The sequence below is a fragment of the Brachycentrus maculatus genome, unplaced genomic scaffold (genome assembly GCF_059751285.1).
Source record: "Brachycentrus maculatus isolate JH-2025_06_01 unplaced genomic scaffold, ASM5975128v1 h1tg000111l, whole genome shotgun sequence".
Lineage (NCBI taxonomy): Eukaryota > Metazoa > Arthropoda > Insecta > Trichoptera > Brachycentridae > Brachycentrus > Brachycentrus maculatus.
Genome location: NW_028280864.1, coordinates 34,911 through 52,032, shown reverse-complemented (window position 1 = coordinate 52,032; position 17,122 = coordinate 34,911). Strand labels below are relative to the sequence as shown.

Here is a 17,122-nt window from a genome sequence, read left to right as displayed (position 1 = left end):
GTTGCATAAAATAAAAACACGATCATTGATCAAAGAAATGTGTTAAAACAGGGCTGCGTTTATCTTTGCTTAACCGTTTTTCGTGATCTCAATATAAACCCTTAATAACTTTAATAGAATATACGTTTATAACGGGGTAGTAAAGTATTATGTATACCCACCACACGATAAGTTGATCCAAAAGTATTATAATCTTGCAATGAACAAATTTATTTATTTAATTACATGTAATGCATGTGTTCCGTTTTTCTTTCATTTAAACAATGTATACCAATCATTCGTTATTAATTTTGAGTAATAGTTTTTTAGAATAATAAATTTTTGGCCTTCCGTGTATGTATGATTATTAATAATAATAAAATGTTAATATGGATATAATATCTGAGAATATTATATGACATGGTATATTTATTTCGTAATAATAATAACTGTTTTTGATCAATAAGTATAAAGTGGTCCCCATAATATAATATCACGATTTCAAGGAAAATCTCGGCGAGGATAATACAAAAATAAATATTTTACAAAGACTTTCTAACTTTCAAAAGTTATTATTTATGTGACGCGTTGTAAAATCAATATGAAATGAAATGATTATGATAGCCTTTTGGATATAAAGGATTTGCAAACTTATTTATTTACCAATTCATACGAGGATAAAATAATAATAATTTAAATATGTATGGTGAGTTAACTACATAAATATTGGTTTTGATTATAAAAAAACGATTTACTTTTTGAATTGGTGACCAGTTTTATGATTGTTGATTTGTGAAATTATAGACAATTTGTTGCTACAAACTTTAGAATGAGTTACAATGTTATAGGTACAATCATAACATGGAATTAATTAACATTACGGAATACAAGGCATTATCTGATATAGTGGGGAGAAGTGGGTGCATTGAAAGTTACAACATATTATAGGAGTGTAGTAGCAATGCCTGCAGGTCGATCGTGAAGTAAACTTGGTTATTTCACAATAGCTAATGGAAATGCAGCGGAACGGTCTCGATCGCGGTTGGAGAATACCCGACCAGTCAAGTCTAGGGTATTCAAGTTCCAGCTAATAGCTACTCTTACCGGGTTCTGTCTAATATGCAGCGTATTGCATTTGATGTTGAAAAACTTGTTTTATTGGATAATTCCCGGTAAGTTAGCCTACATAGCCGCCTTGTGTGAATGTGATCAAGTCCAGAAGAGTATTGGCCAATGTCGCTTAGAAGTACTTACGATGTTTGTCTATGCACTATAATAAAAGCACGCAGTCATATTATAGCGATCCGGTTAAATGTTACATCCAAATTTATTAACCAGGTACCTACACACAAATATTTATTATGATTTTGTGATTATTATCGCTTACAAATTTAGATAAATTTTAACGAGTAGTCTACCTAGTAGACACGAAAATGCAGAAAAAGCATGTAATAAGAATGTTTATTTAGAAGAGGCGTATAACCGTACAGACAATAAATAGCGATGACATAGATATCACTTTGATAATTTGAATTTTACGAATGGTTAGCCATTGGAGCCAAATAACAATTTAAAAATACCATTATTGCATCCCTGAAAAAAGAAAATAATCAATATTTGTTTATTTTCTTATAAGTAGGCTGTTAATCAACTCAATGTTAAAAAATATGTTTTTTAATGTGAGACGGTTCGATCCTAAAAACTTGGGACCGTGACACCTAAAATCGTGGGACACAACCCAACTCGATTTAATTATATTGGATTCTCTAGTATTATTCAGAAATATATAAGAGGTTAATTCAATACTAAAATTAGAATAATGTAATCATAATTATGAATGAATATTTCAATAAGTTTTATACGAGACGAAAATACGATTCGCGATGCACAGAAGGAAATACTAAAATCGTAAAATTTGTGCATATAATGCTTTTTTACCCAAATTTTGAATGTCATTGTACTTATACTTTACCACAAATATTTTATTTATTAAAAATACATTTAAATGGTGAAATACAGCCATATTTAGATCAGCAACCATTTGCGCTAACCGCAAGGTGTTTTCACAATAATAATTATTATTCTCAATTTAATACTCGATTTATACAAATCGAGTATTAAATTGAGATTATACAAATGCGTACATTGTTGCAAGGTGAAGAATAAGAAAAAAAGCACTACTTAAATAAACAACATCGAAAAACTAACCCAATATGCGTTTAGATTCAGGCATTACTTAAATAATTGGTGGTAAATTTGAAAACATTTAAATTATGTATACATTCGTTGGGTAATAAATATTGAGAGATATAACTAGATCCATAGCATTGTATTATAATTTATACAAAATTTAAATCAATCAAATTTATTTGCGGGAGTTTCCTAATAATATATGCCAATTATTTCTGAATAGTAAATAGATTGGTAAGTTTTGCTACATCGTCAATTTAAATAAGAGAAGTCTTATTTTCATAAACACAATGACTTTTTTATTTTAAAATTTCATATGAATAACATTTATGAGACTTTAGTTTAATGCAAAACTTTGAAAAGGACCAGCAATGGTTGTTCTAGGAAAATTTGTGGCTTCTTGACATTTCTTTTCAGTTAAAATTAATATCTGGTTTTAAGAATCAGACCGAAAAATAAAACGAGTCCAGTGAGCTACCCATAAAATATTTACTGATAGAATCTTGTATTATTTCCTAACCAATATTTTCATAAATTAAATACGCATGAGTATTTTATTCATAATTTAGTTTTATTATTTTATATAATATATATCTTACTAAAGAAGAAAATATGGTTTTTTGTGAATAACCAAAATATTTTATCAATTTTGTGTCACATACATAAAGTACTTTGTGTTCGTCTTGTGTTTTTTACGTTGCTGAAAAAAATTTACGTGATTAAATTAAGCATTTTTTATGCTTATGATAAATCACATAAATAATTAAAATACCTAAGGATTTGATAAACACGTATTCAGATAAAGTAACATGTATCATGTTAGCTCATGTAACGTCACTTTTAATTTTATTCAAACACTTTTATTTAATACCTGTATCCATTTCATACATCTTCTTTACTATATTCACTTCTTCAATTAAGATTTTGATCACTTTTAATTTGGTGAATTGCAGTTTTGACATAGAATTACAAACCATTGTAAAATATTTGATAATGTTAATAAACGGTTAAGGAAGATTTTTTTTACTTATAATTTTCGGTTTTCATAAGAAAAAATGTAATAAATGAGATAACTTATTAATATTTTGATAAATTTATATTAATCCCAAATTTTTATATTGAGATATATTTTGTTATTATAAAGATATAGGTACTAACTCTTCCTGTAAAGATGAATAACTTACTCTTTATGTTTAAAGTTAAATAATTTCATGTAATTCATGAGTGAAAATTCTAGGCAAAAACACTCGCTATCTCGCTAGAGGGATGAGTTTATATATTTCATTGATTCTAAGTCACCAGTGAAGTTACTTAGGTTATGATTTTACATATTGATTTTACTATGACGTGAGTTATATGACTTACATAATTATCTTAAATTATGAAAAAATACTCTCCTTATCATCCATCGTTCACTTTGTAATTCCACTTTTATTAACACTTTTTCGTGACTGCCGCTTTCGGAAAATGAATCCATAATTAGGTCATTAAAATAAAATTATTGTGATTTGACATTTGTAATTTACCATTTTATAACCATACTACAAAGTTATCAATGCTTATCCAAAATATATCTTAAATTATTATTATTATCTTAAAAATTAGAACATTCAGCCGTTCAAATTCTATGTTCTATTCCATGTTCAAATTCTCAGAAAGTCTATAAAATAACTACGTCATCATTTAACACACTTTTCTGGGTTGGCCCCAGAAAAATATGTATATCTTAATGGCGGTTTACGTGTAATGAATGATTGTTAATAAACTTATCGTCAAATAAATTTCCCGCGGTTCTTAAGAACATCGCAAAATCCCTGATATTTTTTAAACATACTTTATAAATACTTTTTAAAAGAATCGTTAATCACGAGAACGCTAAATTAGTACATACAACAGGGAAATTTGATTTTATGACATCGTTTTTACATAAATCAAAGAACAAATCAGTTAGCACTATGTTGTTAATTTTAATAAAAATGTCGGTTGTGAAGCAAGTGAGTATCGAACATGTGGCATCTGGGTCGTACCAAGACACATCACTATACTCTCTCATAGTACACTTGAACTTCATCTCGCTGCTTCCGCCTCAAATGTTTCGGTGAAAGAGAAAGCGATTCGACGCTCTGACATGATATTGGCCAGGGGTTGACAACCAAAATCTTTTTATTTTATTTAAAGACTTTTTTCCTCTCTTTATCAAGTCAAAATTAACATTAAAATCTACCATTTTTCTGTAAAATAACCCAATTATAAAATTCCTTGTTTGTATTAATATAATATAAAGGAAATACAGGTTTGTTTATATTACGGGCATGAGTCTACCATAGGTTGTCTTAAAAGAGGTTTGTGTACTTAAAACTGCTACAAAAATATTTATTGGATCGTTTATAATTGACGAGTAAATCATGATTTAAACATAATATAACTTAAAGAAAAGTCTTATTAATTATCTTATATTTGTAAAGATATAAAAATATGAAAACATTTAACGTAATGTAAATTTGATCATTGAAAAAAAAATCAAAAACTTGTATTTTTTTATGCGGTGTAAATCTTATTACTGGTAGATTTGTTGAAATAAATTATTATTAAATCAAATTTAAAATATTTGTAAAGAAAAATATATAAATTGATTTAACAATAGAGAGATTATTTCATCCATTATTTCGAAATAATCTGTGATTGATTTCAAACTCTTCATAATATATTTTCAAATTGATTTTAATTTTTACTAGGTCTTACTGTAATTTTATTTTATTTGTACTTTGAGGTAAAATTACAAAATATTATAACTTTTGATATTTTTGCTTAAAAATGGGTATTTCTGCCCAGTGGGTTTTTACTTTATTGTCAGAGTATTGTTTACAAAGTAATGCCTAGCGTCTCCTTTAACACATTTCTCAATACCAAAATAAAACAGTGTAAACATTTTTCTTTTTCTAGATTTAGTTCGTTATTTTATTGAGAAATTAATACTAATACTAGTAAAAGGTTGTTCTCCTCATGACCGACTTCTTATTGCAATCCCCCTCCCTGCGCTAACGAAAAGCAGTTTCCATTTACATCAACGCCCCTGAAATGAAAGTTGAATGAACTACGCACACCTTATCTTCACTTTCATATATTATTTTATTTGAAAGAATTCGCGACTTGCCAATGGTTGTGGTAAGCTTATACTAAATCTTCCAATTCACAAGTTTGTTAATCTAATAAATTTATTCAAATAAGACGTGAAACGCCCAAATAATGCAATCAAATTGAAAAAAATTAACATTTTCAAAATATTTTGCACTCACAAAATAATACTCACGGATAATAAGTAGCCACGTTATATATTTAAAATTTTGTGAAACTTTTTGCTAAGTTCTTAAGGGTGAATTGATAAATACTTGGCACGACAACATATAATCGAAATAATTGGATATGGTCAAGCCAGGAGTTATAATAATCGCTTGGTATGTATGAAGAGATGCTTGAATATAGAAGACGCAAAGAATTTTTACAAAGACATAATAATGTAGTTTAATGTATCTTTTCTTCCTACATCTGCAGGGAAATGGCAGTATAATTATTGTTTAAAAAAAGATTTTTCAGATGTCTGATAAATTATGATATCATTCGTTTGATGTAAATTAATTATAAATGACAATAAAGTTCTAAGACATAAAAATATTGACACAAAAAGTATTGTATATACTAATTTATGAATAAAGCAATTAATAATTCATTTATACGTTCTTTGTAGATCCTACTTATTCACTGAGCGAAATAAAATACATCTAATGTTATTGTAGTGGTAGAAAACATCAGTTTTATTTTCAATTAGTTTTTACGGTGGATTTTATTTGCTGCCGTCAGTTTTCTGAAATACTATAAGCAAAAAAGTACTTATTCATGAAATTTCAATAGTTTTGCATTGTTTGTGCAATATAGGAATGTACTCTAGTCTTAGATATAAGAATCTGGAGAGTATGACTGAATATTAGATGAAGATGGGAGAAAAAAGTTTTTAGTTTCATTGCAAATTATTTAATATTCAATTTGCCTAATTCGATTGCCCAGTGCATGTTACTTCTACGCAAAAATCGTGAATCCCTTCTCATTTTCTGATGAGTTATAACTTTAGAGATCAGTTATTCTTATCGCTTTTTTCATGATTAATACAACATTGGATGCTTCATTGTTTGCTTAATTTTCTTCTTCTTAATGAGACATTAGCAGGTAATACCAGTAGTTAATATTACTCGGAATAATAACGATAATGTATAACGGACACCCATAAAGTTATTTATATAATATTATGTGACCATTTCACCTTATAGGTAAAATCTATATATGCTAGTACTCTCATAGCTTGTGGCAGTTATCTACTGTCATCTCCCCCCCACCTTTCATAAGTTCTCGTTTTTAATTCTTGTATTGTAGTTATTTTCTTTACCCTGAAAGGTGTAACCTTCATCATTTGTATCCCATAAAATATGTTATACATTAAAATCTTAGAATCTGAAGAGCGACTGATCGAGCACTTTACCTTCGTAAATTAATAGCCAAGTTATAACGCCTCATTCCGATACAGTATCCTATGCGCCAATCTGGGTGCGGATAGGGGTCAAAGAATGAAAAAGAACTTCAACTTTCACTCATCTGCACCACTTAATTGTATATAAAAGCGCTGCTGTTCTACAGCGTCATACTTACCATAAATTTTAAGAGGGTGATCACCGGTGCTCTTCGAAGTCTAGTCTGTAGTAACACATTCTAGTTAAATCAGGCCACTGGTTATGATTTATAATGTTTGTAATGTTGAATTTAACTTCATAGAGGATTCAAACATGGGAAATTACTCTTCGAACGAGAGAAAATGACATTAATTGAACACAGGTAATAATTTAATTGAGAGCTGTGTTTTTCAAATGACTACAGTTAAAAACGTTTAAAAATATATAAAACCGAAGATAATATAAAAAATGCATTCTTTAACATCGATTAAAATCTTCTATGAGGCGTCTCAAATAATGTTCATACTCTTTTCACATTTCAAAATCATTTTATTAAATTATTTATTAATTTGTTTTTCATAAATACGTTTTATGTGAGTTTTTACAGCGAAAAAGGGATGTAAGTAAACATGTTCATGTAAAATACAATATTATAACACAAAGGGAAAACATGACCAAATAAAACCATTAACAATATCCTATAATGATTTAAAACAGCTTATGAGCCCTGTAAGTATCCAATATTCAATACATTTCTCTATATACTCCAATGCTGAATAAGATTTAAAAAAAAACATTAATTCGCCAACTACATTTTTATATATCGTATTTTATTTCACATTCTGAAATTCAGGTTTCGTTGTGTCCTACGCGTTGAATATTTTCGCATACTTTTAAGTTATTTTACGAAGGCGTAAAATTTCTATAAGCTCATTATATATGTATTTGTGATTTTTTTTATAAGATGAAAGAATTTATTAACTAACCGAAGTAACAAAAATTTGCGAAATCTTTTTTAAATCGTTGGCATCGTATGAAGGATTTTTTTTGCGAGTTTCATCATTGGACGGAAGATGGCGCTGGTGTTGGTAAAAAATGAGTTGAACGAATGTTTAAAGATGTCACTCTACAAAGAAACATGATAATTGGTAGGTATTGTGTTTAAACTTCAAAAAATATTTTTATTTTGTTTTATAAATTCTATGGAGTATAACATAAACCATTCATAAACTTCAATCATTAGACACTAAATCCTGGCACTTAGAATACCCAAATAAATTTATAAAACATTTGAAGCGTCTTTTTTATCATTGAAATGTGATTAACTACTCGTGAATATTTAAATAATAATAATTAAATCTGAGTGAATATTTCTTCCTTCCATTTCGTACATAAATTTTTCTGCGGTTAAAGGACTTGGACTTATGAAATAAAATTAACTCAATAAATTCCATGCAGGGTACCGTTAATTAATTATTGCAAGTGATCTTATGTGGTGTACTTTTAAATGAGCTCGAAAACAGACGAGGGTAAAAGAGGCTTTTATGAATTTTGAAAAATGTTAATAAGAAATATGTCCCATTTTTCATAAATTCATTAATAAACCAAAATATGTTACTATTATTCAAGTTTTTGGGCAGTATCGACGATGCATTATTCATTCAATATATGTATCCATGGGCATGGAATCGTTCATTTATCCCAAATCCTGTTAAGTGAATTAATTGTTTTAAAATAATTTTGAATCGAAAAGAGATTATATATATATATATAAATATATATATATATATATATATATATATATATATATATATATATATATATATATATATATATATATATAAATGTATATATATATATATATATATATATATATATAATGTATATATATATATATATATATATATATATATATATATATATATATATATATATATATATATATATATATATATATATATATATATATATATATATATATATATATATATATATATATATATATATATATATATATATATATATATATATATATATAAATATATATATATGATATCATATTAAATTATAACGTACTTTTAAACCGTATTTAGAAATGAAATTATTTGAATTTTATGAAAATTACTCTTCTGTGTCATAAACTTTGATGACAATAATATAATTTACAAACATATTGTCCTGTGAGCTTTCTGCTTTTAGGACATGTTGGAACCACGTTATACATTTTAAGTTACATGTTATAGTTGAGTCTGGTTGTGGTTCTTTGGTAATGCGTCAAATTTATTATCTTATGGTTCATAGATCAATTTTCATTCAGCAACAGATGATTTTTTTAGTAGTAAGTGTATCTGATTTAAATATGTAAATATAAATATAACACAAATTTATGCACTTAAAAAAATTAATTTATTAAAATTAAAATTTTTCCTTTTGAATCGTTATTGGGAGCTTATGACTTACAAGTCAGAAATTCCATTCACTTCTTGAAAATGTTAATGTGAGGGCAAACAATCGATTTTTTAATGAAAATAACTTTTTTGTAAATTATTTTTAAAAACATCGATAATGTCTCCACTTTATTCACAAAATATATCACAAATTCATCTCAAAAACTGCATTGTTAAAAGTAATGTTCTTTTGGATGGCGACGACTGTAAGATAAACGTCGATAAAACAAAGTCGTGATGATACGCTGTGGAATTGTTGATAATTATCAATAATAATAATGGATAATGATTGGGTATAATATAGTGTCAACGTTGGCTGATTGAAGGCCACAGTGCGACAGGGAAACTTAAATGTTATAAAATAATATTTTAACGTAAACAGCAAAAGCTAACATCCGTAAAGCCCGCGTTTCTTTGTTCGCAGTACAATTGTACAACTGGCCTTAGCATCATTTCCTCTACAAATATCACTCGCTTTGCGCAATGCCTATATGATTATACTATCAAAGGTAATATAAGGTTTAAAATAACAGAAAATTATTATTAAGTCGAGGTATGTTTTGGAACATATTATGTGAAAATTTTACGCAATAAACACGTATTAATAGGACTATTTAAGATTGCAAAAATACATTGAAAACCTCTGCGCATCATTTTATTAAAAACATACTGTAGGTGTAAAATATTTGTTTTTTTTTCGTCTATTAATATCGATGCTATTTATGATGTCATTCGGAAAAAGCTACGGAAAGTATTTTGGGGAAGTAAACCTCACTTAATGAATGAATACTAAGCTTACCTCGGTAAGCTTAGATATCGACTTTTCTCATCTCGATAAGAAAAATCGATATCAGTAGTATTCGTGATGCAGCCCCTGATTTATTTATTCTTACTTGAGTATTAATATTACAAGTACATTAATTTTGACCACAAGCCTATTGTAGAGGTTCTGTGATTAAGGTCCCTGGTTTGATAAAATAAACACAAGAGATTTTTGCGAACTGATATTTCATCATTACCAAACATCATCCTGTGAAATTTTAACTAGACTAGTAATTCTACACCCTTAGGCTTAGAATAGTACTATTAACCAGATAATTAGTCTATTTAACAGTTAATCATTGTTATATGTACTTTATTTCATTATTCAATTTTCATCATTTGTAAATTGTTACCGAAATACTCGTATACTAACAGCTTTTTTAACCATGCAAACAATTCGATACGTAATATTCCAGTTTGGAAAAATCCGGAAAACGTCACACTTATTTTTTTTAAAAATATATATATTGTAGTATAAAATTGTACTCACCGATTTGTGATTTTAAAAAAATCGATTTTATGTTAACTATTCACATCACCACTTAAAATATGTTTGTATCAGAGATGTAGGAACATATTCCACAGTAAACAATGATATATACATATATTGTAAAAATTTGTTCACTTTTGAACTCTATTCGCAAAAAAATACCACTACTACTTTGTGATTTAATAACACGAAGCCTAATGGTTAAGTTTGCATGCACAACATCCTCCCGGCGCGATGTTTTTCCAATAACTAAATGACCCTCCACTCTCACTGTGAAATATATAACCTGATCGGATTCGCGAATTATTCCACTCAAATCGTCTCTAGACCCCGAGTCTTCCACTCATGAGGGATGAATAATATAATGATAATGTAGTTATTTTATTTTGAATGAGACTGTTGAAACCAGTTTTTGAGTATTGCATTTTTTTATGTGTTTGATTCCGTGGATTTGTTTTTTTTCCTTATAATATCGCAATCCGCTTACAAACATTCGATTGAATTAAAAATATTCTTAAATGTTTATTTGCTGATCACCGAGGGGATTTTTATGACAATGTTTTGAAATAAGTAAATGGTTCTAAAGTAATAATTTTAATTTATGTACCTTAGTAGTAAGTTTATTTTGTATTTTTCATCAATATAAACAAATCCATTTACATTGCAAACATTACGTTTTTTGCAAAAAAACACATCTTGGTAATTAACATTACATCTATATTGACCAAAAAATCACTTTTTGTAAATTACACGGTATTTTAAATTTCTTAACCATAGCTATTTCACCATAAAATAGAGCTTAACTTGTCATTTGTTAAATAATCCTGAAATTTTTGTATGTTCGTCCAAGACTCGAAGACGGAATATAACGATCTGAATTTTTTCAGTTCAATCGAACGCGGGTTCCCAGGTCAGAGCACGTAACTACAACTTGTTTTTTTAACAACCATTATTTAGAAAAAGGCATTTTTGTTCCTTGATATTTACAAAATGACAGTAATTATCAGATCTTGGTAATTATCAGATAATCACAAAAGATACTTTTTAAATAAATATAAATAAATTCATCTAAAATAATTTCAGCGATTATTCTTTGTATTATTTTTTGACATCTCATCAAAGATGAAGAAGAATATGGAACTCTGGGCATTTACGGGGCTGACGACCGTCATAGGCTGGTTTTAGTGATCACTTTACACACGTGTAACATTCACCAATTCTACCCATTATTGACAACCACACTACTCAAATTCTTGGAAGTTCTGTATATATGAACCAGTTTAGAAACCTTGTTCTTGAATCACTAGAACTTCACTAGAGACATCTATTGGTGAGATGTAAAGAAGCTTTTTATTAAGCAGAAACTCTTATATTAGTATGTGAGGTCCGAATCCTGGATTGTAATCACACACATGAGAAACGCCAGAAAATACCTTTTTCTTTTTTATTATTTAAGCTTATAATTTGACTAGACAATTTATTTACAACATTTTGAGTGTGTTTTTTTCACACTCAAAATGCTGTAAATTATTCTTTGTAATATTTATTTAATTTCAAACCTTAATACGCGGGATTGATCACCTTTAATTCACGTGGTTAGCAATCAAGATCAATCAACAAACACTTCATCGATGCAACGTAGAGCCCTGTACACCATTGGAGGTAAGTAATAGTAACGTTTTATAAAAATACGAAATTAATATCATCTGTGTTTTACAAAATTTCGAAATACACAGTTGCATTTTCTTTGAAACTGTGACAACAATAACAACAATACAATACAAGAAATCAAAGTGTCGAAAATCAAAAGAAAAAAAATGAATGCAATGAACGAATCTCTTCAATAGTATTAAAATTAGTATTACCCGTTCAACCCAAATAATCTAACGAAATTATACATATTACACGACACATGGGAAACATTTTATTCATTTTTTTTTGTTGGATCACCAGATTAAATACATAAAGAAATGTACGTGAACATATATTATGGATCATCTCCAACCATCACATTTGACATCTAATGATCTTAAACCTATGCTATGGCGCGAAGGTTATCAAGTTTGTTTAGATAAATCAATGCTATCGGAACTACATTTTAGACGCACCTTAAGTTTTAATAGTTTATTTCAGTGTCTAAGGTCATTACTCAAAGTGGTTGCAGGAAACGAAAAACCTTAAAGCGGAAACTAATAAATCACATTTACGTGTTTGGAGCTGGTATCAAAATAAATTCGCCGATCAAAGTTTTCTTCTGAAGTTCAAAAGATCAACGCTCTTTTCGACAACATATGTTTTTTTGTGATTTTATCATAACATTCAGTTACAAAGAAGTACATTAAGAGTTTTCCATCACTTGGGAATAATTGAATCCTAGCAAAAAAACGTCATTATATTCGCAGATATAATTTTTCGGAATCCAGTAATAATATGAAGACAATTTTTTTGCCTGCTACTAGTGAGCGGAGATCTTCAAAGAACTCAATTTTATAAACGTTGACACACACACATACATACACACAATATAAAAATCTATTAAAGTGAATATAATATTTCTGAAAACAATTTTAAAATCAATTAAAATGAATTAGTATCAATAAAAATTTAAGATGTCATGTTTTGTTTTATTGAATGTTCTTTAAGAAAATAGAGTAAGTATTTTCGTACTATGGTATATTTAGGAGAAATATTCTCACTTCTAACATTGGTTAAATAAGTTATTTAACACAGGCATATCAACAATATACTGCATCAATAAAATTGCAGACATATTTAAATTTTTTCATAATCAAAGATTTTAAGAAGATTACCAAGGATATTAATTACTTTTTTATTTTTTTCTAGGATACTACTAAATATTTATACATAATTTCAACAAAAAAAGTGATTTAATATAATACAAAAAAAACATCCAGCAGGGAATTAGCACATCGTTAAATATGATTAGATTTCACATTATTTATATTATATTTTATAAATGGTTTTAAAAATAATTTTTAAAAAGTTATCAAAAAATTGGTTTAAAAATATTTCACAAAAAACTTTATTAAATTGTCAATATAACAAAGTCGGTAATTACAAAAAAATAGATAACGAATTTTGAAATTGAGAACTAATCTATATGCTCGTTTATACGTTGCTAGCAACAATATTGATAAATCGATTAAGTGATGCAGCTCAATATTTTACATGTTTTATTGACAAAAAAACATATTCACCATATTTTTATTACAATATTTATCATATTTATGATGACACAAAAAAATATTGCAGATTCTCAACATTAGCATTTAATGGACCTCAAAATTTTTGGAATTTTCCTTAAACTTCGAAATTTAAAAAAAAAAATGAATATTACTCACCGCTTTCTGAAATCCTTCAAGTCAGATCTTGTTTGGAGGATAAACTTGTGGTAATATCTTTCTAATGGCTATCGTTAAAGTCCGGATGGGAAGGATCTCGATCCTCGATCATGTAGCAGTCCTCGTAGCACCAAATACCACCAATTGACAACAGTATTGTGTAAAACATAAAATAAATAAAATATACGAAATAACTCATTTCGGACTCATGAAGAAGCGAAGTTGTCCACACCACGAATAGGAATAATCTAATTTCTTCTCAATTTTTCTCAAATTCTTCAAGTGAATGTGAATGTACTTTTTTCCATTTATCATGAATTCATTTCGCATTATATCCTATTATATTTGATACTTTTGTTATCTAAATTGCATTATTCACTAAATTTCAATTCACTTTTTGAATAATCTTGTTAATCATCTCTATATAAGAGGCTCTCTTATTTCTCGAACTGTGGAAAACCTAGAAAAATAAAATTAAATCAATTTATTATATTATACTTCTTCGGTATTCGATTCCTTAATATACCATAGCTCATATAAATGAGCTTTGTTGTAGTTAAGATAAGAAGCAAATAAATAAAATTGACTGTTTAAAATTTTATATAAACCTGAATACGTTACTATAAAGTGTGTTAATTATGATTTTCTTTGCTTTGGTACATGATCCTGAAAACTTTACATATATCTTACCATTTATCGAATCAAATAAAAAAAAATCTACGAAACAATGGTTATTCATAATTTAGACTGTTTTCATTAAATTTACCGTTAAAAATCAGTTATATTTTTATTCACAGAAATATTACTTGATTATAACACTGAATTCAATGCACTTGTACCTCTTCAAAAATATTAAATCTAAAAATCAAAACAACCATCATCATCTTTTCCGTTGTGTGGATGGGATTATAATCACATAATCCATTAGGACGATACTTTTTTATACTCTGAACTGAACTGTTCGTAGTTTTTTGTGCTCCGCCATTTATTTGCAACGATTTTATCAAAGGTTGCTGCTTTTTCTTATGCTGGTGCCTCACCAATTAGAGAAGGTTGGCTGCCATAACCGTCATCCAATTCTGTTTATGTCTCTTCAGCCATCATTATACACTGGTCATATGTCATGATGTGTTCCAGGTACTTGAGATCAATAATTGGCGAGTTTTGCTGAGTATCCTATAGTCCAGAGTTTTTTCATTGATTCCTCGAATCATTAATAGGGTTAAAGAGTTCTCTTGTGCTCTTATATAGCATAGGACTTGTACAATATAATCCAAATCATATGGTCTATAAGTCCGAGTTAACAACTCCATCGAGCCTCTCTTTTACACTTTTTATGACTTGAGTCGTAATTTAAAAGAACCGGACTATAAAACTCTGTCATTCATCGTTTGGTATGTTATGTGAATATAAATGTATAGAAGAAAAATTATAACGGTAACTACTTTTTAACGTATATTAGTGTTCGTATTTTATAGATTGTTGGGATACAAAAACACAAGGATACTCATTTTCCCCAATATTTATAAATAAATTCATTCGTTTTTAGAAAGAAAAGGAAGTATGGGTATGAAAAATACATCACAACACATAGATCAACTGAAATCCTTATTTCTTATATTATTTGGATTGTAGTTATTTCGATAATAAAAATATATAAACGTACACGAGTGCAACTACGTCGTAATATAATATTATCTACTCGTAATATTATAACCTTAAAGCTGCCTTGGGTCAGTCACCTACGATTAAGAATCCGTAGAGTTTTATAATAATGCGCTTGCGGCGATAAACTGTAACAAGTAACGATCTCCAGGGTCAGTATTAGTGTAATGTTATTCCATACGAATTCTACAGGAAATGTCGGTTGACCTATACCAGTGCAAACAACTTTCATTCCTCTGCATACTCCGAGATGTTCTCCGAGTTCAGTAACACTGCAAGGCCGCCATCGCCAGTCGGCCAGCCCACGGCAAGCAGCAGGGCCGAGGGACCCAATACCTGCTAATTCTAATAAAAGGTCACTGGGTGATAGATAGTTTAACTCCCAGCCATTCACGCGAATGACCGGCCCGAGAGTTCAATGAAACGGCAATTAATATGGTTATCGTTATAATAATTTAATTATCGATTACGTTTATTTTCATATATACAATTAGTAAAACACCATTCTTTTTTTTTGTTTTAGCGGAAGAAAATTGTATTAAATTTGTCCTCGAATGTCAGAACGTAAGAACGAAGGCGGTAATTTTCTTGGCATACCTCCGCAACGTTGTTTTATAACTTATATTTCCATGTAACTAAAAACCTTCGTGGGACTGAAAACTATCTACATATTTCGCCCATACTTTGCCTTTCCACTATGATTTTAAAATGTTTATTTTTTAAAATCTTTATCATCGATGTTTAAGGTGACGTGAGTTTAAAAAATATGCATATGATTACATACTTATATAAAAATTGTAAAACTTGCAGATACAAGTACTGATTTTTGTGTTGGTATATTTAATACCTGCTCTAAAGTCAGCAAACCCGATTTCAATCGATATTGCGGTTAAAACAACATGCATTTCTGAGACCAACTTTCCAATACTTTTTAAGGTATTTTTTTAATTGTTCAAACGTAACTTACGTGCATATTATATACAAAACATATATATTTTGTATGAAACAAAATATCTTATGATTTAAAACATTAGATATTAAATTTGGTTATCGATTTTTTATCACATTATTTTTAATAAATAGAACTATTGAAAGGATACATTAACTTTGGTTTTAAATCACATGGCCCAATACAAAACGGTGATAATTACCGGAGAAAATTATCATTTTACATGGATGAGGGCAGGATAGAAGGGAAGAAATTACATTTTTATAGATTTTCGATAAACTGGTGAAGTAGATTCATAGAATACATGTAATAAATCACTAATATTTTACCGATTGCAATATACCTGAGGTAATCCAAGTTACAGAACCTATCATTTATTTCGACTCAGTATAGTTAAGAAATATCCGAGACCGAGTGACAATATCTTTGTTGTATCTCATAAAAGGATATTTTATTGAGTCAATAATATAAATTACGATTGTCGAGCTGTGGCATAACTGCTATAGAAATACTAGACGCATCATTAAGGTCACTTTTGAGTATAATACATTTATAAATTATCTCTAGATGTCTAGAATCCATTTCGAAAGTGTTTTATTGTTTATTTTGTTACCATATGTACTAAACAAGGAAGTAAGCTTTTAATTCTATACAGTGTATTTAAATTACCTATGTAGTTTAAATTATTCTGAAGCAGATGTGCAATAAATGGTAATATT

The 17,122-nt window shown here is 28.4% G+C and overlaps 1 protein-coding gene across 2 annotated transcripts in view; it reads right to left on the bottom strand.

Moving 5' to 3' along the window:
• Positions 1–17,122, bottom strand: part of LOC148310015 (very long chain fatty acid elongase AAEL008004-like) — a 66,727-nt gene that overhangs the window by 32,648 nt on the left and 16,957 nt on the right. The window contains exon 1 of one of the 2 annotated variants that reach the window (XM_088259155.1): positions 10,428–10,681. The exons of the other annotated variant lie outside the window; for it this stretch is intronic. The gene's annotated coding sequence lies outside the window, so the exon portion shown is untranslated. Of the gene's footprint in view, positions 1–10,427; positions 10,682–17,122 lie in introns of those variants that run through there. 2 annotated transcript variants of the gene reach the window in all.